Source organism: Camelus bactrianus, chromosome 19 (genome assembly GCF_048773025.1).
Source record: "Camelus bactrianus isolate YW-2024 breed Bactrian camel chromosome 19, ASM4877302v1, whole genome shotgun sequence".
Taxonomy (NCBI): domain Eukaryota; kingdom Metazoa; phylum Chordata; class Mammalia; order Artiodactyla; family Camelidae; genus Camelus; species Camelus bactrianus.
This window is the reverse complement of record NC_133557.1, coordinates 5,245,621-5,268,373: the sequence shown is the minus strand read 5'-3', so window position 1 is coordinate 5,268,373 and position 22,753 is coordinate 5,245,621.

The following is a 22,753-nucleotide window of genomic DNA, read 5'->3' as shown; positions in this document are numbered from 1 at the left end:
TTGTGTGGTCCAAGAAACATAAACGTTTATCACTGAGCCCTAGAAGAATTCTCTATTATCAAAGGACTGGCCAATCTCTTAAGCTAGGTCTTCAATCAGGATCCAGGTTGTGTACCATGGTATCTGGTGCTTTCTGTCTGGGTCACAGGCACCTGCACTTAACCCTGGCAGGAAGCCCCTGGGCACAGTGTTTTCATCCCTTTGGTGTGACAATGTGTCAAGCATCCAAAATTCTCCTTGAAATCACTAATAGAAGACTAGTACAAATAGGTCATCAGTTGGTTTTTTTCCCCAAAGGGAACTAATCTTGCAACTGCTATGAAGAATCAAAGGTAAGTTCCATTTTGTGCTGCTAATCACCCCAGTGAATTTCATGCAGAAGAAATTGATTAAAATGAATGACTGTAGCAGCTTTGAATGCAATAAACAAGGAGAAGGTTGCAATAAGAGTGCAATATGCAACCTGACAAGTATGCGGGGGACTCAGGGGATGGATGTTAACATCTGCTTCTCAAGATGATCCCTCTAGAGTGGGGCTATTCAACTAGATATCTGTGATTATTAAAATTTAAATTTGAGTTAATTAAAACTGAACAGTCGGGTCCTCATCAACATTAGCCACAGTTCAGGTGTTCAGAAGCCACATGAGACCAGTGGCTACCATATTGGAGAACACAAATATAAAATATTTTCATCACGGTAGAAATTTCTATTGGATAGCAATGATCTAGAGTGTTTTGTCACTGGGAAGGTGTTGGACTTAGTGCTTGAATAATGGAAACATGTGCTTTTATTTCTAGTAATGCTATGAAACTCCTCTCTCAGCTCAGCTCTGTAGTAAGGATTACCCTAAAATTTGAACCTAGAGAATTCACTGATTGAATGAATAAACTGTTAATATTGATATTATTTCTACTCCTGATGAAAGTCTGCTACGTGCCACACATATGGAGCATCAAGGATGCCCCAGGGAGGCAGCAGGAACAGGCTGCTGTCTGGAAAGAGGACGATTTAGTGCTATGCTTGGCATGCTTGCGTGATGACACAGCATTTTTCCCCTCCTCTTTGTGACAGCTGAGCTTTACTAGAATGTAGGATGTGGTAATCTGAGGGTACCGACTAGTTTTTGTTCTTTTTATCTACATCTACCCCCTATAGTCCTTCTTGGATACCCAAGGCGTGTTCTTACACTATTCCAGTTCATCCCCAAGAACTGTAAATGTTTACCTGACTTTTCCACTGTGACGGTGTATGAAAATTCGAAGCCAAGCAAGTTCTTAAATGCCACATTTGATTCCCAGGTTCCAAAAGATTCAAGTTTTGACTAGAACCTTTGAAATCTGTAGAAAAGTACTCAAATTCAGTTCTTTCCTCTGTCAGGGGGCATATGGTTCCTGTTATTCTTACACACAGCTTTGGTCCAGGTTCTATTTCCATTGAACCCACTGAATTCTAGGCACTTTATTTTTATCTCAGAGAGTCAAAACTATCTAGAAGTTGCTTTGAGAAAAAATGATGTTAAAAAGAAGAGCTGACTCAAGGTCACAATTAAGTAGATTGATTTGAACCTAAGGTCATTGCTTCTCTTTGTCATTTTCTTTTTTTAACTGACAGCTACTGTTACTGAGAAAACTATCTAGAATTAAGCAATAGACTCCGGCAGAGTCTGGGAGTGGTATGTGGGGTAAGAATAAGGACCGTGTTTGAGAGGAAAGGAGGACAGAGGAGAAAGTACAGGGTTTTTGAGCTCTCACCAAAGAGAGGAAGAGTTGGAGCAGACTCAGGAAACCAAGGCAGAAATTCAGTTATAGGATCTAGGCGATCAGGAAAAGGTTGCACTTAGGAGATTTGTGGGTTCCCAAGCTTACCCCAGAAATAAGGCGTAGGGCCACAAGACTGATGTTGAAACCACTAAATGGGCAGATTAAGAGCCTTGTTTCCTTCCAAGATTAGGTTGGACCCTACAGTTGGAAATGTAGCCATTCTCAAAGCTTTGGAAGAAAGGAAACCCATACCCTCTTTGTTTCTCTTAGTGAACCTCAGCTTAGCCAGGAAATTTCAGAGGAAGATGGCAGACACTCAATCTTCTGAGTGAGATATTACTATATACAGTCATAGTAAGAGAAAGTCAAAGAAATACAGAGGGGACATAAGGAGTCGTTGAGGGTTGTACTTCAAGTACAACAACAAAGTACCCCCCACTATTCCGTTAATAGTAAGCGACTGTTACATACAACACGGGACTAAAATCTCAGGACACCAAAGATTGTCCAGCCTTGTTTTATTGCAGAAAAGTTTGCCATGGTGTTTGCATTTGGAAACTTGTTCTTACATTACACCAGGGAAAAACATACAAGCTTTTCAGCACCTGGTATTGTTAGTGAGGTGTAACTAGGGTTACAATATAATTTATCGTCCAAATAGAGACAATTTTGAGAATGAATGTAGTTAGTTATAATTACGCCAGAACCACAGGTGTAAACCAGAACTGTCAGAGGCAAAATAGGGCACACCGTCACCCTAGGTATAGACCACAGCTGCATGCACTTCCAGTCATGACTTTTTCCTACCTCACTGGCCGAGTATGACCAAAAGGCTGCTCGCTTCTGTCAGCTGCCTTACAAGCTGGTTGAAATAATGATGTAAATGCACAATGGTGAAGATGTCCAATAACCTGTTTAAAAAAATACCTTGTGTAAGGAAAAACATGATTGACTGTTATTGTTGGCTTTTTCTTTTCTTTACGAAACAGTCACTTGACACAGTATATTCAAGAAAAAGGCATCCATTGACCAATCTCCACTCCACAGGGAAAAGTATGACTCTTCAATTAAAAAAAATTGTCAATTATCTACTATCTTTAAGGCATTTTGTTTGATGTTCTCTTTCCGATGTGTCTGGTTTAGCCATTAGGGAAATTTGGAGGGCATTTTGGTTGGGGTGCACTACTGGTATTTAGTGGGTGGGGACCTGGATTTGCAGACGTCCTATAATGTGCTGCATAGTCTCACACAGTGAAGTGATGTCTCAGGTCTCATCTGACATTTGTGTGGGGGAAAAATGTGCTTGTAAACACCTACGCCTAAAACGTAACTCCATCTTATATATAAATACAAAGTCTATTTTTACACTGCTTTAGTAGCAACCACCATACACATTGAGGGCCTCGCCCTTTGTTTTCCTTGGCATTGCATCAAAAATTGTTTTCTATTTCAGAAAATTGTATCATAGAAGACATCATAGTTGGGTGGCAACAGGACACATCTGAATTTGTAACTCACATTCCAGGTGACCCAAGCATTTACATGTTGAAATGCTTATCTCATAACTTGTTTTCTCCTTAATTCCTTTTACAATTTTTTTTTTACAATACAATTAGAGCATTATATGGCTTACACATAAGTGTGCGGGAGGTTTATATTATCTATGAATTTCACTTCGGTATAGTAAACACTACATTATAAAATCTCTGATATAAATAGGGGTCTTTGAGTTGGAGAGGACTGTGGACCAAGCCTCCAGGGAAGAGCTACTTATAAGTGTGGTCCCAGAATTGGTAGCAATGAGTTCACTGGAAATGCAGGTTCTTGGGCTTCACTCCAGATCAACAGAATCACGGTCGGTCTCTTAGGTGATATCCAACTGATCTGTGATTTAACAAGCATTCTAGATGATTCTTATATATGCCTTTATGCAAGCAACAATTTGAGAACCATTGCTCCAGGTAAGGCAAAAATGAGTAATAACTTGACTTCAAAGAACATGCAAGTGTAACAGGAAAAATAAAGATATCTTCCTACTTAAGCCACACGAGTAAGAAGATCACAGGGATCACAATGACCAAAAACCTTCTAATAGAAGTTTGGCAATAACCTAATTGCAGAGGGTGATATACTGAACATGACGTAACAACAGCACAAAAGCTGGATTCTTAGACAAGTTTCAGCTGCACAACCTTGATTAAAGTGAACAGGATTCATGCTGTTAAGACTCGGTACAGTCCTAAAAACATACCCAGCAGAGTACTTAAGCTGTTCCAAGACACGTCATTCTCCACTTTTTAACAGGGAGCGAACAGCTGGGATGTGTTATTAAGTAAGCCATGTTTTCATAGGCTTTCTGGTTTTCTTTAGCCAAAGACTTACAACAGTCTTTGGACAAATTAGTGCCTGAAGCCATAGGAAGTCTTTAGTCGTTTTGGAAAACTGCTGAGTAAGTCAGGTCTCAATGACAACATGCCCACATGGACTTGCTTTGCCACCTTTGGCCTTTCCACCTTGGAAGCACCTTCACAACCAATTACACTATTCTCAAATGTCTATTTACTTTTAATGGCTCTAGTTAAACGTTAAGACTTATTCCGATGACCCAGTTCGAGACCAGCAGGAAAAGCTTAAACAAATCAATAGATTCAACCGGGAAGCTCTGAAATAAATGAGCAAGACTCAAATCGACATCTTACCAAATGAGCGACAAATTGTTGAGTTGCCCGTGTGCCTACGTGGCACTGAACCAGACCTCACCTCTTAGGAGACATTAAAGAGATCAACATGGAAGCAATGTTGAAACATGCGTCATGGAAGCTCTCTGTTTCTAGACATTCTCACGTGCACTTTTGCTGCAAGGCGTTGTGGGTTTTTGGTTCCAAATTGTCAGCCCAGTGATCTAGCTTATAGAGGTTCACCAGAACATCTCCCAGGGCTACTCTTTCTGTATTTCACTGTTGGGAAAAAAAATCCTGAGACATGATGTCCTCCTGCCGCACACAAGAAAGCAGCCCCGCTGAGATCCTCCCTTGGGTTGCCTCTCGTTGGCACCTGCATGCAGATTTGTTTCTAAGTTTGCTGTATTTTCAGTGCTGCTCCCCAAACATTACTGAATCTCCATTTCTGTCAGATTCTACAGCTACAGGTATTTTCAAAATATTGTTTCATGGCCATTGTTCATAGGCTGATGGTCCACTGTGTCTAGTTTCCATCTTTTATGGCCCACAGACAGTCACTATAACTGTGTAACTCCCACTGGGGATAAGAGAAAGAAAATGGCGCCAATTCTTTTGATATCTCAGGATGCAAAAATCTATGTGCTAAAGTCGTCTGGATGAAAGTATAAACTCCCCACCTTACTTTGGCTGAAGACAACTTCACATTAACATCCGCATCCCCTTTGGTACTGAGAGCTGCTCAGGGAAGCATTTGGAACAGGTGGTCCTGGTTGTACTTAAACAGTTCCCCTAGGGAAAGACACATGCTTACACTGTAAATTCCCAGGCCAGTAAACCCAGGACAAAATTACAACTCCCAGTGGTCAGCTCATTTAGTTTTACACAATGATGTCCATCCTCTTTGTTGGGAATGGAAAATGTATTCCTTTTAGGAAAAAAAAAAAAAGCATAGTGCAATAGAAGAGGGGGAGAAAAATCATTGAAAGTTAACAGACTCAGGAGATAATAAAAGTTCTGCCAAAGATCAGCCCTGGGATTTTGGTCAAGAATTTAAAATTTCTGTTCATTAACAGTGTCAATGTGTAAAAAAATTAAGAGGTTGAAAAATCCTCGATGGCTTGTGAAAGGACTTTAAGAGGTGCGCATATGCATTAATTTGGATGAAAAGTTGATGGTTATCAGCACGTGCTTTTTACAGATTTTTACAAGGGTAGATATGACCCTCAAAATTAAGAATCATGGGATTAAATTTCTCCAAGGAAATTTTACTACCCTAATGTTCTACTTAGTTAATTTCAACAAAAATTTATTGAAAACTCTCTATAAGCCAGCACACTATGTCAGCCTCTTGAACTGCATGGGTAGACAATGCGTAGTCCTCGCCTGTTTACAGCTCACCTGATGCCTGGCTTTACAGTCTCCAACTAAAACAAGATCAATGACACTAGATTTAATGGTTCTTATCATCTGGGTTCCATCCTCATTTTTTGCTAAAATGTTATACAGAGTCCACAGATGAGCCTTATTCACAAATCAAATATATTACCTAGAAGTATCTGCATCCTCTGGGAGTTATTCACAAATGCAGCATGTCTGGTCTCACCCGAGATCTCTTGAACCAGAACTTGTGTTTTACAAAAAAAAAAAAAAAAAAAAGGAAAAGAATTCATATACGTTAAAATTTGAGAAACTCTGCTCTATAACACTCCATAGTTCCACTTCACCCTTCTAAGGAAATAAATGACACGATCTTTGTTCTAGAGAAAGCTTGACTTTAATGTCATCATTACTTTTGTCAACATAAAATACTCAGCTGTCTCATAATCATCTAGAATAATAAAAAAAATAGAGCTAAATTGTAGGGGGAAAAGTCTACCTTGTTATTTCTGTGTCTATTTCTGAACTTAATTTGTTGAGTTAGAGGATTGAATTGATATGCTTAGCATCATTGTGGTTCATTGCATTTGCTCGAAATTCTTTGAATGAATATCAAGATCAATACAACGGAAGAAGTCATCAGGAATCTCTGGTTAAAGAAAAGGAAGTGACTTCCACTTCTGGCCAAGATGACATAACAGGAAAACACAATGTTTACCCTCCCATCTGGAACAAGAGAAAAACAGACTAAATACACAAAACAGCAGTTTGCAAGATGCTGGACATGAGACAGTGAAGGACAGAGATGAGCCTTTCCATTACCCCGGAGGACTGCCTTGGGATAGTTTCCAGATGACAGCACAGTGAGGGATGCTCAGGTCAGGAAGAGCCCAGCAGACTCTTTACTGTGAGGAGACAGAGCTGAGAGTCACAGAGGATGATGTAGCTAAAGTGGACAGAACAGAGGATCAGAGAGGAGAGAGCTGCACAGAGGGGGAACCGTGCAGATCTGTGGAAAGTCCCCTTGTGTATTGTCAGTCCACGTGTGCCAGGAAACTATGTGAGGCTGAGGAAAGAATCACCAGAAAGGAGACACTGGTCCGTCTAACTGGACTCACAAGGGACTGTAAAGCCAGACTAGAAAACCTCAAGATTCATGAGGCATTGTGTAGAATTCACAGAGAGAACTTGCCTCAGTGATGGGGAGCAGTTAGCCCTAGACTGAACACTGCTCGAGTTCCACCTGACATATCCTAAAAACAAGATGCAGAAGAATGAAACAATTTTCAAATAATTTAACTGTATCCTTAAATAAAACTCAAGAGTGTTTAAAGAAATACACATTATTTAGCACTCAAGGAGGTGAAATTCACAATGTCTGGTAGCCATGAATAGGCAAGTGAAGAACAAGGCAGATACAACGCATTATGAGGAAATAAATCAATCTTGCCAAACCAACCCTGAACTGATCCATTTGTTAGAATTAGCCGGCAAGGGCCCCATTAATTTTGAATGCATCAATTAATTAGTAACATTTTTTAAGCACAGTAAATGTTATACTTTTAGGAGAAACATCACCCCCTGGTGGTATTTCCAGATATTGCCAGTAAAGATATTTAAAACCGGAAGTATGGTTTTTCTTGGGATTTACAAACACTTGCATATATAATTACAACCACTTGTGTAAATAAACAGTTGAACAATTGTATAAACTATATAGTAGTATCCAACCACTTGTACAAATTATATATACACCTATGTATGTGTGTATGTATATTATTATATGTATATGTAGGCACATATATGTTTTTACACGAGTTTTCATAAATATGTGAATTGAAGGAGCAACTAATAGATAGGCGTCCTGAAACAGCTGTTGTCCTGAAAATTAAATGTCATTCATTATCTACTGAGAAAGGCATTGTCTTCCTTATAATAATAGAATTCGTAAAAGTAACTTAAATATCATATTATAACCACTCTATCCATTTCCCTAGCTTGTCCTTTCCATATAAATGATTTACATATTTTTTTCATATATTTATTTATGTTTCATTGTGTGTCTTTTGATGTTAGAAAGTATGTTCTTTGAGGTTTTCTCCCTCCACTGCATCCCCACTACCTAGAATAATCTCTGGCACATTAATAAACAGTGTTTAAATAATGATCACATTGAAAGAATGAGATGAGTTTACTTCACACTTCCTTTCTCCTGCCACACGAGCCCTTCATCAGCCTCGCATTCCAGCCTCGGGAAATGTCTCTTTACTTTTCCATCACTGTGTATCCAGCCGTATCATGGTGACATTGTACACGTTCTTCCATTTGCCAGAAAAGTAAGGTCTCTGGTTTTCCAAGTATTTTTTTCCTCAGGTACTTACAACTCCTCTTCACATCTCCCCAGTTTCTATCTTAGTGCATATTATGTGGTTCATGCAATAAGCACTTGCTATAGCACAAGAGAAAATGGCACTTTCAGGGGACAGTTCATGAGTCCAGATTTACTCCTGTTGATCCTGGAGTGACTTTTTCATTTTTTTTTTTTTACTTTTATGTATTTATTTATTTATTTTTATTGAAGTACAATCAATTACAAAGTGTCAATTTCAGGAGTACAGCACAATGTCCCAGTCATGCATATATATAATATATATATATATATATATATATATATATATATATATATATATATATATATATATATTCATTCTCATATTCTTTGATTCTGAAGTGACTTTGTGTCATCTATAAAGAAGTGGATAACAAGAAATTGGAAAGGACTGTCATGATACCAGGAGGGAACGTGAGGTCTGGAAGAGCATGCACCAGTTTGAGTTTGATTCTAAAAAGGGAACAGATGATTTCAATCACAAAGCACATGAGTCTTGTGTCCCTTTGCCCCCCACACCTTGTTCCATTTAGAAAACAAAGGATCACTTGGAAAAATAAGTAAAAAAACATATGGTGGCAAAGGTTGGACTGTTGTAGAACATCTTCAAAGTGTAATAATTGGGGAATAAATAGGAAAACTGGAAATTCAAACTAGAGAAAAAAAATACTCACTTGCACCTTTGAAATCTTCCATATTCAGGTGGGATCAGTAGCAAAACAATAAAGATTCCACCTTCTTTCCTTGCTTTCCACTGGCATTCCATATGGATCGTGGTCCTAAAGGTGGGCTGACTCATACATCACAGGTCAAATCATTGTTGGGGAAAGTAAGAGTGTATATTTCTGTAACTAAGGAAGTGTAACACATAATGATGCTCAAAATAGCGATATTTATATGAACAATAAATTGAACATCTGCATGTCCACCGTTTCATGGTCCAGAATGAGAAGTAACATTTATCCTCAGGAGGAAGTCTGCTGAATTTTATGTCTTGTCACATAGAGATAACCTACCTTCAACAACATGGCCACGGCTGAGCCTCATGCTGAGCAAACCACACACTAATATTCCTTCACTCTTGGACATTATAGAAACAGAATCCTTACCTAGTGATTTAGTCAATTCCCTTTATTTGAGGGACTTATAAATTTGAATGGACTCGTGTTTCAAGTAGATAAACTACCTCCCAGGGTCAGAGAGCACTGGCATATGAAGATGCCATCTGACTTTCAGAGACAAAAAAAGATAACAATGTATCTCTTCTTGTTGTTGTGAAGGCTGATGAAAAACTCCAGTGCTTGAGAGTTACCTAGATCATAGATCCTCACGTAAAAGACTTCTAGAACCAATGAGGCCACACTGTGAAGAACAACAAATTAAACCTCACCAAGAGTAAGGAGAGAACCTGGAAGCACAACTATGCAGGGGTGGGCTGCTTCACTGGAGGGACATCTGGGAGTCAGAAAGGGAGGCAGGTGGTGTTTCCGATAAAAAGGATGCAGGAATCTTCAGTTCACTAATAACTGTGAGAAGGTATTTTAAAGATGCTACAACAGTAAGGAAAACCAATCTCTGTTCCCCCTGCAGCCAGAAAGGCTAGTCATTTGGCCTCAGTTTCAAAGCCCAGAGAAGATCCAGGGAGGAAATCTGCAAAACTAGGGTCAAACTAAGCAGCTTTGGCATCAGGAATAAATATGGAAGGCTTCTTTATGCTGTCACATAAAGGCCATGAAACGATTAAGGATATGCCGATTTGAATGCATTTCTATTTCTTAACAGAAGGATTTCCACATGGCATCAGTTGGTCTAGGAATTCCAACAGTTTTCCATCAAGGGTGACATTGTTCCTCCATTTTATCAAAAGTGAAATAACTTTTTTAAAAAATAGACATTTCTTTGCACAAGTTTTGGCTCTCAAGAACTCTTTTAGAAAATTTTATGTAGGACTGTGATACTGTTAAGTGAGCAACTCAGATGTTCAACCAACAGTTTTCATAGCTTTTCTCACTAAAACAAATGGTAAACATTCACAAGAGTGTTAGAGACTAAATCTACAGAAGCAGCTATTCTGTTGGCTAGAAATTTGAAGATTTTCATCCATCAGCACCACAAGGTAGTGGTGTAGTGGATCAAAAATGTAATGAAAAAATCAGCCCCGAATCCTCTACTGTGACTGCTTTCGGGTACTCACTCCAGTAAATCTTTTGAGATTTTCAGTCTGTGTGCACTCAAAACCAGCCTAGTGATGAGTGACCAAGTCTGAGTTGACCAGCTGATGCCATAAACCAGCCAATGTGACTTGCGTTGTTGCCTGAATTGACCGGTCACTTGTCTGATTTCACTGGAAACTGAGGTAGAAGTTGGAAGACTGTGTATGTCAATGCACACCGTGGGTTTGCACTGGCAACTCACACACAGATCTTCCGAGCTGTATGGCACCTTCATTGCCTCTCTGTGTACCATGTCAACCTCAGTTCTGCTTGAGGTCAAGGGGCTGTGTTGACGCAGAAGCCCACATTCATTTATCCTACTTTTACTGAGTGCCCATCATGTCCCAGACATTTATAGTGTCCCCTGAGGTGCAGTGGTGAGCCAAAAGAGACACGTGGACCACACACCCATTCCAGTCCACTCAAGTCATTTTCTCTCTTGCTTATCCCCATCTCTTTTGTGGCTAAGTGTCCTTGCACAGTCTACTTGCTTGGGAATCGAAAAAATATCAGTGAAAAAAGTTGAGATAAAATCTAAGCATAACTTGTATCTAGAGTTTAATCCATTATTATGAAAATGCAAGTTTAATTATGGTGATAAATGATTATTTTTCTAAAGGGTCAAGCCTCTTTAGATTCCTTCAATTACACTGCACTTAACGTTAATAACTATAATTTCTTCTTTAAAATACCAAAATTAACAAACATGCTGCTAATTCTCTGGGAACCAGGGGGAAAGTTGTCTAGGGCACAATCACACATAAGTATGCATAGTTAATATAATTTTAACATCTACCGGGAAGTGAGCTTCACTTCTTGGACAAAAGAATCTGTATGATATAATCTGTTCCCTCTTTTTGAATAAAAATCTATTTTTTTAGACACTTTTGCCTTCTCTGTATTTCTAAAATTGTCCAAAGGCGATGTGATTTTTGCAAAATATCCTACTGGTTCAAAATCATTTGACTGTCAATGTCTCTGATTCTAAACCTGATGTTCTAGAGAATGTGTGGCCTCAAATAGGTCAGAATGTCTCGTTTAATGTTTCAGTGGTCACAGATTTAATAATGGGCTGCAAAAAAAAAAAACAAAAAACAAAAAACAAAAAACAAAAAACAGCCTTGCATTTAACTACATCCTTTACTGTTCCTGCACTCATCCAAGCATGCACAAACACAGGGGATTGCCACGCACTTTAAATCCACGAGCACCATGGAAAAGGTCCACTCTGGGCTCTGTCCACATGAACAAATTACGTCCCATTAGGTCAATGCAGAAATTAATTGTGGGATTCTTTTCAAATCCACATTGTTTCCTGGCTGCGTTGCGGGCCACTCAATTAGACACCTCTCAAGGCCTTTGTGCTGGACTAAACGCGGCTAATTGTTCCGTTTCTGCATGGAGTGATTCATCTCCCAGATGTCCCGGACCTTTCAGCAGCTCTGCTCCACCAATACCTCGACATATGAAAATAGAGTCATTTGGGACCCAGGCAGAGGGGAGAGACCGGGAAGCAAATAGAGCGGGGTATTCTTTCCCCCTGCCCTTTGCTATGATTAATCTTCGGTGAGAAAGGACTCCTGAATCATTCTCTTGACAGGAGAGCCCCCTTGCCCTATCTGGCTTCCCACGTGAGGAGAGATGGATGAATGCTTCCTTTTTTCTCTTCCTCCAGGTGCAGCCCTGTTCACACTCGAGCCTGACAGCACATAATGGCACAGTTTCTGCTTGCCCGTTGCCTCTGCTCTGTATTCTTTTCTCCTCCACTGTTTCTCATCTGTTCGTGTCCCAGCGATGGAGCCGGCCAAACTGAAAATGCCTGAAGACCCAGAGACAGTCACTTATTTCCTTGGAGCGCTGGAGGGGAAGTGTGTGTGTGTGTGTGTGTGTGTGTGTGTGTGTGTGTGTGTGTTTGTGTGTGTGTTTACAGGAAACTTAGCTATGTAGCTTCAGAGTAAATCTCTAGAGAAGGGTTTTTGCACCTTTAAGCTACTGGGTTAGCTTGACTCTTTTACTGTGTCTTTGAATTTTTGCTTTGTCTTTGCCCTGTTTCCTTCAACTCCTTCCTTTATTCATAGTGAATAGTGTCCTTCATCCATTGCAATAGCTGAGTGCACAATAATGCACATTCTAGAATAGCGAGAGGGTCCTTTCCTGCTATCTGTGTGGTCTCAGTCATACTGAAAACAGCCAATAATTTAGCATCATCAAACTGATTTTTCAGATTTAACACAAACTGGCAGAAAGCTTCTGATTTAAAGTGAGATGAGAAATTGCTACCTAAAATAGTGTTTTCAATTCATATGAATCCATTTCTAGAGTTAGGCTGGGCCCTACTCAGAATAATTAAGTTAAACATAGGCCTTAGTTTGAGTTCCCAGGAAAAAAGACATTGAGACTGGGGTGTGAGTGCATGTAGTTCATCTGGCAGGTGATTGTGGGAAGTGACTTTGGAATGATTTATGGAAGGGAAGGCCACCAGTAAAGGATATATTATCAAGCCAGTTACCACTGTGGGCAGCTTGAGCTCAGTCCCAGTGGGGAACCCTGGGAGCCTCTTTAGAACATGCAACTCAAGAGTTATCCCATCTATGGGGCGACCCCACCTATGGAGCTGCAGAATTTATAGACTGAGTTCTATCAGTCAGTAGCCACAGGCTGCTCCTCAGAGGCTGAATGAAACCCGTGTAGCCAAGCAGAGTAGACCTGATCGCAAAGGGGTGTTCAAGAAACAGACGGAAATGTGTCTTCTGAAGGGCTCCTAGGGATGTCTTCAGCGAGCTGACTCTACTCTTCCTGGAATTACCCACATGATGTAGAATTTGCTTTGGCTATTTTGAATCAAGGCTCTCAAAAGATTATAGTTATAGTAGTAAATTATCTTTTGAGTTACAAGAGGCTATGTTTTGAATACAAACAAATAATTTTGGAAGAATTTTTAAAATGTCGTCAATAAATTAATTAACAGCTACTTTTTAAAAAAACATTCTGCCAGGGAAAGGCACCTGACTGCATTTGGACTGGCAGAGCCAGAGATGTCCCCTCCCTAACAGTCATCTCTTTCCCTTGTGATCAGGAAGTCACCAAGAGAGGTAAACACACACTGGTCGATAGTCAATGGAAAAATAAGATTACATTTGATCAGCCGATGCCTGTGACCCCAACAGCAAAGAGGCTTGAGAAAACTGAGTCTCCTGCCTCCCACCTCGCATCCTAATTCTTAAGAATTACTAGCTGTTGAGAGTGATGTATCCTATATGAAGCCATGGCCAGCATCTTGTGAAAAGCACGCAATTGAAGAAAGCAAGATGTTTGGGTTTCAAGCGTTGTTTTCTTTGTGTGGAGTGGATGAAGAGAGCAATGGAGGTTCTATTTAACCCACAGTCACACCGCTGCTCATAACTGAGGTCCAGTAAACATCCTGAACTTGACATCATGATTAGCGAATTTCTCATCCTTCTGGGAGGAGCTGGCACCCAGTGCTGAACTGAGAGGTGGACAGAAGTGCCTTCTTTCCTACGTATTCACCATGATGTGGTTTAAGGAGATTGTCAGCATGGCTCATTTGAAGATCCCACCTTAAGTGGGGCAAAAAAAAATTTTTTTTGTTCAACAAATAAGACACAAGGTAAAATATATGACATTCAATATAAAAGGTACAAAAAATGATAATCTATGAATAACTTTCCTTTAAAAATTGTTTGAATTTAAACAGCTTTAACATGTAATTTTTGCCCTACAGGTTGGGGGTGGGGGGAGCTGTCCCAGGTCATTACACAAAGGCCAATTTTAACCAGGTGCTTAGGGTCATAGGTTCAATTCACTCACTGGATGCACTTCCTTTGGGCTCAGTCAACTAAACCCACTGCAGAAGAGAACTTAATAAAGGAAAGGAAATGCTACCAGGACCTGCTCCAAGGCATCTGAGGGTTTTAAACCTAACACTTGGCCTCCCTGTGCCTTCGGGTTAACCATATGTAAACAATTGCTACTTTTCACACCAGAAGCAGGTTACATTTCAGAGGTGGACTGATTCCTCGGCCATAAAGTTTATAAGTCCACTGGCTAAGTTTATGAAGTGCTCAGGCATCCTTCTAGGGTGGGAAAGAAAGGAAACATGGTCAGCGGGCCAAGGTCTCATTCGCCCAATACAAGGCTTTTGCAATGAATCAAGTTAGACACGTTCTAAGAGAATTAAGACTGATCCACAGCAGTGAAATGCCCTTGAGCTGGTAAAACATATGTTGTATGCTGTGCCTCTGAGGGCCGTGAAGCATGGGGAAGCCTAAAGGAAGGCAGGATGGAGGAAAAATAAAACACATTTGGCTACGATGGGTCTTGTCCCTGCTGCAAACTTTGAGCGATGCTTCACTGGATGGTTCTTCCTCTGAGGTTGAGGAGAGAACTAGGGACACTGGGAGAAGGATTTGAATCAAACTTCTTCAATTTTCAGCATTTCCATCAGAACTTTGACTTTATCCTAGGATCACTAATTCTGCATCTGCTCCAGAAGTAGAAAAGATTTTTCTTTGTCATACATGGTACCCGAAGCTTCTGTTCTCTGTAAGCGTGCATCAGATATGATATCCTTTCAAGGTAGATTAGTTAGTTCTGCTGTGTAATAAATGATCTCCAAAGTAGTGGCAACCAAAGTAATTTGCAATCAATCTCTTATTTTCTTATGATAATGTAAGTGGGCACTTTGGGTTGGGCTTAAATAGGACTTCTTGTCTCCGGTCTGGTCAGGCCTCATTCACATGCCTGGTGTTGATTCCTGGCTTCAGGTCAACGGAAGTAACTGGACCATGTGCCACTCACCCTCCAGCAGATTGGTGAGGCTCATTCACAAGGCGGTCATCAGAATCCCTAAGAATAGCAAGAGAGGAAAAGCACTCAAGTGCTTGCCAAGCCCCTGCTTGTCTTAGATTTTTCTAATGTCCCATTGGCCAAAGTCTGTCCCATATCTAAATCCAGATTCAAGAAATAGAGAAATAAACTCTCCACTTTATGATGGAAGAAGTTGGAAAGTCTCATTGCAAAAATAGTCATAGAGGTAAGAATAGAATGAATTTGTGGTCAGTTTTGCATTTGATCATATAAGGCAAAAAGTGAAAAGAAAGCCAAATAATGTCCCCACCATTAATGGCTTCAGATCCAAAGGAAGTGCTGGAAGATAATACCAGCGGGAGACACGGCTGCCATGTCTATTTTGGTATATAATTGTGTGAGTGAAAAAATATTGCCTGTCATATCAGTGAACAAAGGATGCTGCAGCCATCGAGTCATCTGCAGCTACCGCCACCCCCAACAGTGAGCGGAGGGAACTCAGGATGGAGACGTGTAGGCAGCCTGGCCTCTGCAGCCATCTGCCAAGTAGTGCACCCTAAGGGAACTCGGGATGGGAAAAAATAGGATACAGGCCCTAGATAGCTAGGTGCATATCAAAGGAATGATTTCAATGAGCCAGACCTTTGCACAGTCCCATACATAGAAAAGCACTCAATTCCTTAACTTGAGATCTGTTTTTCTATAATTAACAGTAATCTTTTGATGTTCCAGCGACCTGGTCTTTGTTGCAAAAACTCCTATACATCCTGGCTCCTCCCTTGCCTCTTCAGAGCAGTCTCTTAGCACCATCTCAGGGGCCATCTTCCAGGCTCAAGTCCTAAGAAAATCTGCTGAATAAAACATAACTCTCAACTTATAGGCTGTGCATTTTTTTTCAGTCAACAACTGTCATCCTTGGAGACTTTCAGTTAATGCTTGGAGAGATTCTTGAGTTTTTCACAGTATGATTTTTTTTTTTTCTGTAAATTTCCCTCTCACAGTACCTAGAGGTTGATGAAGTACAGTTATTTCCAGACAAAGAGGTTCATTACCCCCCTCCTCCCCCACCATACACACGAAGCAAAATAAAGAAAACAAAGAATGGAAAAGAAAAAAACAATCTCAGCTAGATTTTTTTCTTCTTTTATTTTCTTCCTTTCATTACGTTTCAGACTGGCCTATAAAGCAAAATGAAGCATGTGGTGAACCTGCTCACAATTTCTCACTTTTAGTGAATGACTTCATACGTTTATTTCTATACATTGATGGGGTTAGAACACACTCCCCACAAAATATTACACCTTGGCAAGTGGGATATTTTAAGCTGAAGGAGTTTGAGAAAACAGAAGATGTAGGAAGGTCACTCTGACCTTCTCTCTGCCCTTCATCCCTGAAACAGATCATTAAACCCTCCAGTGGGAGGTGCCCTCCCTGTACGCAGGGGGAAGAAGCATCCTTATCTTTGAAGATGAGAGATGCCGAGAAGAATCCTAACAAACAGGCCTTGCTAAGTCTCCCCCAGGTTATCACACTTACCTCATACCCCTTAACTCATCATATTTCTGCACAACGTCCCGCTCTTCACCAAATCTCGCAGAAAAATACACTGGTCTGTTTCTTCGGGTCTTCATTTCCTCATGATGGATCCTGTGTTATTTAAAACTTGCACTAAATAAATGTGTATGCTTTTCTCCTGTTAGCCTGTCTTTGTAAGTTTAGTTTTCAGACCCAGCCAGGGGCCCCAAGAGGGTAGAAGAAACTTTTCCCTTCCCCATGTTGTCAAACCAAATGATTCTTACTGCAGTTCTGCCCCTTGCCAGCCGTGTGGCTTAGGCTAGTTATTTAAATAATGGATATCTGATAGCTAAATTTCCTCATCAGCAAAATGAGAATAACGAAAGCATCTCCCTCAAAATTTGTAACAGGAACTCAGAGAGTTATTTTATCACTGACCCTTGAACCACACCGGGGTTAGGGGCGTTGATCACCTCATGCAGTCAAAAATCCGAATACTGCTGTCTTTGAATCAAAAACAAAGAAACTGACAAAAAAAAAAAAAAAAGAAGGCAAATGAACTTAAATATAAAACAGAAACAGACTCACAGACATAGAATACAAACTTGTGGTTGCCGGGGGGAGGGAGGTAGGAAGAGACAGACTGGGAGTTTGAGATTGGTAGATACTGACAGGTATATATAGAATAGATAAACAAGATTATACTGTATAGCACAGGGAAATGCATACAAGATCTTGTAATAGCTCATGGGGAAAAAGAATACGAAAACGAATATATATGTATATTCACGGATGACTGAAAAATTGTGCACCAGAAATTGACACAACATTGTAAACTGACTATAACTCAATTAAAAAAAAAGGAATTGATCAATGGCTCACTCAAGGGCAGGAAGCTGAAACAGTTTGGATAGAATCAGTATTCAAACCCCACTTCTTTTAATTCCACGTATTGTGATCTCCAATGGAACACAAATGTTTCCCCACATTTAGCTATAGATCTGTAAAATGAAATTACACGTGCTATACTTACTGCAAAAAAAAAAAAAAAGTCAGTATAAGTGGATCCATATTCAAACTTGTGTTGGTCAAGGTTCAGATGTATGTTGACCAATGCCTGGAATATAACTAAAGTTAAACCACGGTCACAGGGATGTTTGTTAAATAAAAATAAAACCAAAAATTTTGTGTTTATTATGACCACATCAACCCAAGGCTGATGAAGTGGTAGAGCTACATGATCCCAATTTTAAAGCAAATCCAGTTTATGAAAATAATTTGGGGAGATCCCACCACCGTTTGCCTATTCTTAGCTTGCTGTTGTCAATGTGGCGTGATGTTGTTAAGATGTAACGACAATGATAATATCAGCCCCAGAGTCTTGCAGAATGTCCTCTTGCCACCAAAGCACTTTTCCATGTATTTTATTTGATCTTTGCAATGGAGTATGCAGATTTCTATCAGCGGTATTGGAGGGCTATTTCAAAATATTGCCCCTAATGCAGAAAGAACAGAAGAGAAAGCAGAGGAAAAGGAATGGAGAGAATTCATTTTTCATCTTCTGGGGACCTAAGAGCCATGCTCCTTGGAGAAACCCCAGCATTTTTTTCTAGCAACATGAAGTCAGCAACTTCACTTATGAAAATCAAGAGGAAGCCACAATAATCGGAAACAATCACTTCAGATAAAACTCATGAATTATGTTATAACCACTGGAGAAAGAAAAAAAATCACCAGAAATTCTTCATAATCAAAAAAGCCCACGCTGGGAGTAGCTACATTTGATTTAGATTAGCAAAAAAAGACACCCTTAATCATTTAGAATTGGACGTTCTAGTTGAGCACTTTGGGTGTCAGATTTCTGCAGTTCACACTAAGATGTCTTCTACTGCTCATAATGGAAAACTCAAACACAAAGGAGCTTAAACAATAGACGTTCCTTTTTATCACATATCAGAATCGATGTGGGAAGATTTCCTGGGACTTTGGGCTCTTTCCCTGATTTACAAGATGCCTGCAGTTAAGTTTAAGCTTCCCATCCTTGCAGGAGAACGTCACATGCAGGGAGAGAAACAGACCTACTCATCACACATCTCACTCTTCCTTAGAGAAAGAGCCATCTCTCCCTGAGCTGCCAGATTGCCCTCCGACATCTCGTAGACCAAGAGTGGGGCACCTGTTCACGCCATAGCTTCCAATTCAGCTGTCTTCAGAAGTTACTGGTGTAGAATGGGGGTGGGCGGGCAGGCAAGTGACAGGATCTTGAGTTTCCTAACTGGCAGGAAGGAAGGAGCTAACTCACACTGTCCCACACAGTTTGGTGGGACATATATTTTGATCTGAGTCATGTTCATATGAGTTTTTCATTCCTCCCCTATCCCCAATGATGCTCACATTCACAAACAATGCACACTCTTTACAGTATATTATGAATGACCATGTCTGAATTGGCACAAAGGTAAGTGGATTTATCCAGGCTTCAAAAAGTTCTGAAGACCACCTCCAAAGTGGCGAGTCATGCGACCAAAGTGGTCCTTCTAAGGCCGCCTGGCTGAGAGCAGCAGGTCTGGTCTCTGCACCAGAAAATTTTGATCTCTGTTTCTTGTATCCTACTCAACTGAGAGCTGCAACTAGCAAAATTTTATATTACTATCTTTTAAAACTTAACATTAAATCAAATCATTTTTACATATTTCAGTTGCAATACGGTGAACTACATAGGCTCAGATTTTGTTATCTCTGATTTGGAGCTAAAAGAGTTCTGCTTTTTGGGGGGGTGGGGAGGTAATTAGGTATCTATCTATCTATCTATCTATCTATCTATCTATCTATCTATCTTTAATGGAGATTGAGCCCAGGACCTTTGCACGCTAGGCACATGCTCTAACACTGAGCTATACCCTCCTCCCCTAAAAGAGTTCTGCTTAAACATTTATTTGTAAAATGAATTCTACAGCTAAGAGAAATTCTTCAGTGGAAAGAGCTCAGGATTTGGAGTTAGAACTTGAAGGGAATTGTAATACTGCCATTGATTAGCATGCCATGGGACAGTGGGCAAAAGGTCCCATCCCCATGTAATGGGTATCTTAATGACACTGAACCCATGAATTTGAGAGAAAGATAGTTCACAGTATCACCTGAGCTCCCTAAGTACACATTAGATACCCAGGAACTATCAACATATTTTCTTATTCACATATTTTCCTGTTATAATCACAGCATAACACCCCATTCAGTTAGTATGCCATGATTTTCTTAGCTAAAGTAGATTGTTTCAAATTCTTTGTTGAAATAGCCATCATTCATGCAGAAGATATCTGCCTTATTGTAACATTCCTATGGAATAAATTCTAAGAAATGAGTTTACGGATACAAGGATATAAACATCAATTTGCTACTCAAGAAATTTTGCCAGATTCTACTTTTTCTAAATATAATTATAATGATGTATACTGCCATTAGCAATGTATCATTATACCAAGTCTAAAAAATGTCACCAATTTTGTATGTTTCTTTTATTTAATTTTGGCAAATATATCAAGTGTAAAATAATATCAAGGAATTGTTGAATTTGTAATGGTTTTATTACTAAGGAGGGTACACATCTTTCTTCATTTTTAAGAGTCACTTTATTGTTTCTGTAGAAATGAGGCAATGGTCATTATAAAAATGAAAATAATTAATAAGCTTATAAAGAATAAATTAATAAACTATTCCAAATCCCATGAGCCAGGTATATTTCATTTCAAAATTAGGTAAATATTATTCTTATTCCAGAAATTTTAACGTCTCTCTGTCTCATATCTTCCCATAAAATGTTGACTGAGGGTAGATTAAAATCGAAAGGGAGAGATACTATACAAATTGAATAATCTTATATTTACCTTTTATAATTAAAAGTATGATTTTTTAATGAATGGAATTAACAGGATTAAAAAATTAAACAAAACTGAGTCATTTCTAGTTTTATCTATAATTTAGAAGAGATTTTCACCAATGGTGTAAATTAAATCAAAATATTGTAAGAACCATTATTATATTTTTTTAAATCTACAGATTTTACTACTCCTTTTTTTTGTCTTTACATATTATTTTAAATTTTAAAGTTTGCAAGTACTCATGGACCTGTACTGAGATTTAGATGTTAAAATGTTTTTATTACTTCAGGTCACTTTTTATAAAGAAGTAAAATAATACAAATATAGCATAAGGCCAGCATTTGAGTCATTTTCCTTTCCTTCTTCCCTCCCTTATGAGAGGAAACCGCTATTTTGAAATGAGCATTCTTTTTGTTTCCATGCAAATGTCTGTAATTATATGGCACACATAAGGCCATAAACCATACACCACTGCTTCATGTGTGTAGTGCACACTGTCATACACCTGCCGGTGCCTTCACTGCTGGTGCCCTCAGACTCCAGCTGCAGTGAGTGTGGGCTGCTAATGGCTCTAGGCTGTCCTGGTCTCTGAAGGATTGCCCTGGGTTTCACTGGAAGGCTGTCCCCCACATCATGTGGGTCAGCGCACAGCCAGTGACTGACTGGTAGGTGTGTGTGCCCCGGGTGGGGCTGGTGGGGCACAGGGAAGGGAGGCAATCACCCCCTTGCCTCGAGGTGAGACTAGTGCTGTGGCTCAGTGTATTTTCCAGAGCTTCTCTTGGGGATCAGGCTGAGATGGGACTCCAGCCATGACCTCAGCCTCACCCTTGCTTCCCTCCCCCCACTTCTTCTGAGCGCCACCGCTCAGTAAGTCACATACATCACAGTCCTTCTCTGAGGCCCTGTTTCACAGTGTCCCTTCTGAGAGGATGTGCTATCTAAATTTATATATGTTATATACATTTTGTCTCACTTGTTGCTCTAATTTGGCACCTTGCTTTCTCCACTTAACATGATGTTTTTGAAAGATTTATCATGATTTATTTTGAGAATTTAGTCTGTATCTTTTAACTGTTATTGATTATTTTATTTTAAATAACTTTATTCCTCCAATCCCATTCTAAGTGTCTTAAATGCTGCTCTGCATGTGTGTTAATGTCTCTCCATGGTTGATGCACGAGATTAGAATTGCTGGGTCATAGAGTGGATGGATCAATATTGTCAATGAACCCTATAAAGTGGGGGTACCAAACAGCACTCCTGCCAGCTATTAACAGGCATCCCTGTTTTGCAACATCCTAACCAATGCTTGAGGTTATCAAATTTATCATTATTACTTTATTATTAACACAAATTTTTAAAATTTATTTATTTATTTTTATTTTATTTATTTTTTAAATTTTGTTGGGGAGGGCAAGGTATAGGTTTATTTACTTTTTTTTTTTTTTTTAAATGGAGGTACTGGGGATTGAGCCCAGGATCTCCTGCATGCTAAGCATGCACTTTACCACTGAGCTATACCTTCCCCCTATTGGCTCTAATTTAAAAATTAGTTCTAAATTGGTGGATTTTCATCTGTATTTCTCCAGCTACCATTAAGACTGTGTTTCAAGTACTAATTCATGGCTTAGGTTGTTAACTGTGCATGTTATCTTCTATTTCCCTTCTGGATTTATTCTCCATCTTTTTCTATCCCACTGTCTACCTGAAAGGTTGACCTTATTGAGGCTGATCTGTATGAACATATTTTCCTGTTCAGTTTGGCCAATGGAAACAGTCTCAAGAGACAAAGAGAGAAAAGAGAGTGAAGCAGGGTGTCTGTTCTGGCTCCCTGTGCAATTGCCACCATTGGGTTGCATCTCTTTCCCACCCTTCTTGACTTGTTTGACAAATAGAATGTGGCAGAAATGACGGTGTGCAACTTCTGAGCCTAAACTTCAAGACAGTTACATACAGGTAGGCTGTTATAGGGAAATGAAGTTTGAGAAGCAGCAGGGATATTGGAGAAAAAAAAAAAAAAAAAGATCCCCAAGTTCCTGAGGAACATTAAGAGTCTCCAGTAGAGCTCCCTCCTCTTCTCCATCCCTGGTCCTCAGAAGGCTGCCTTCTG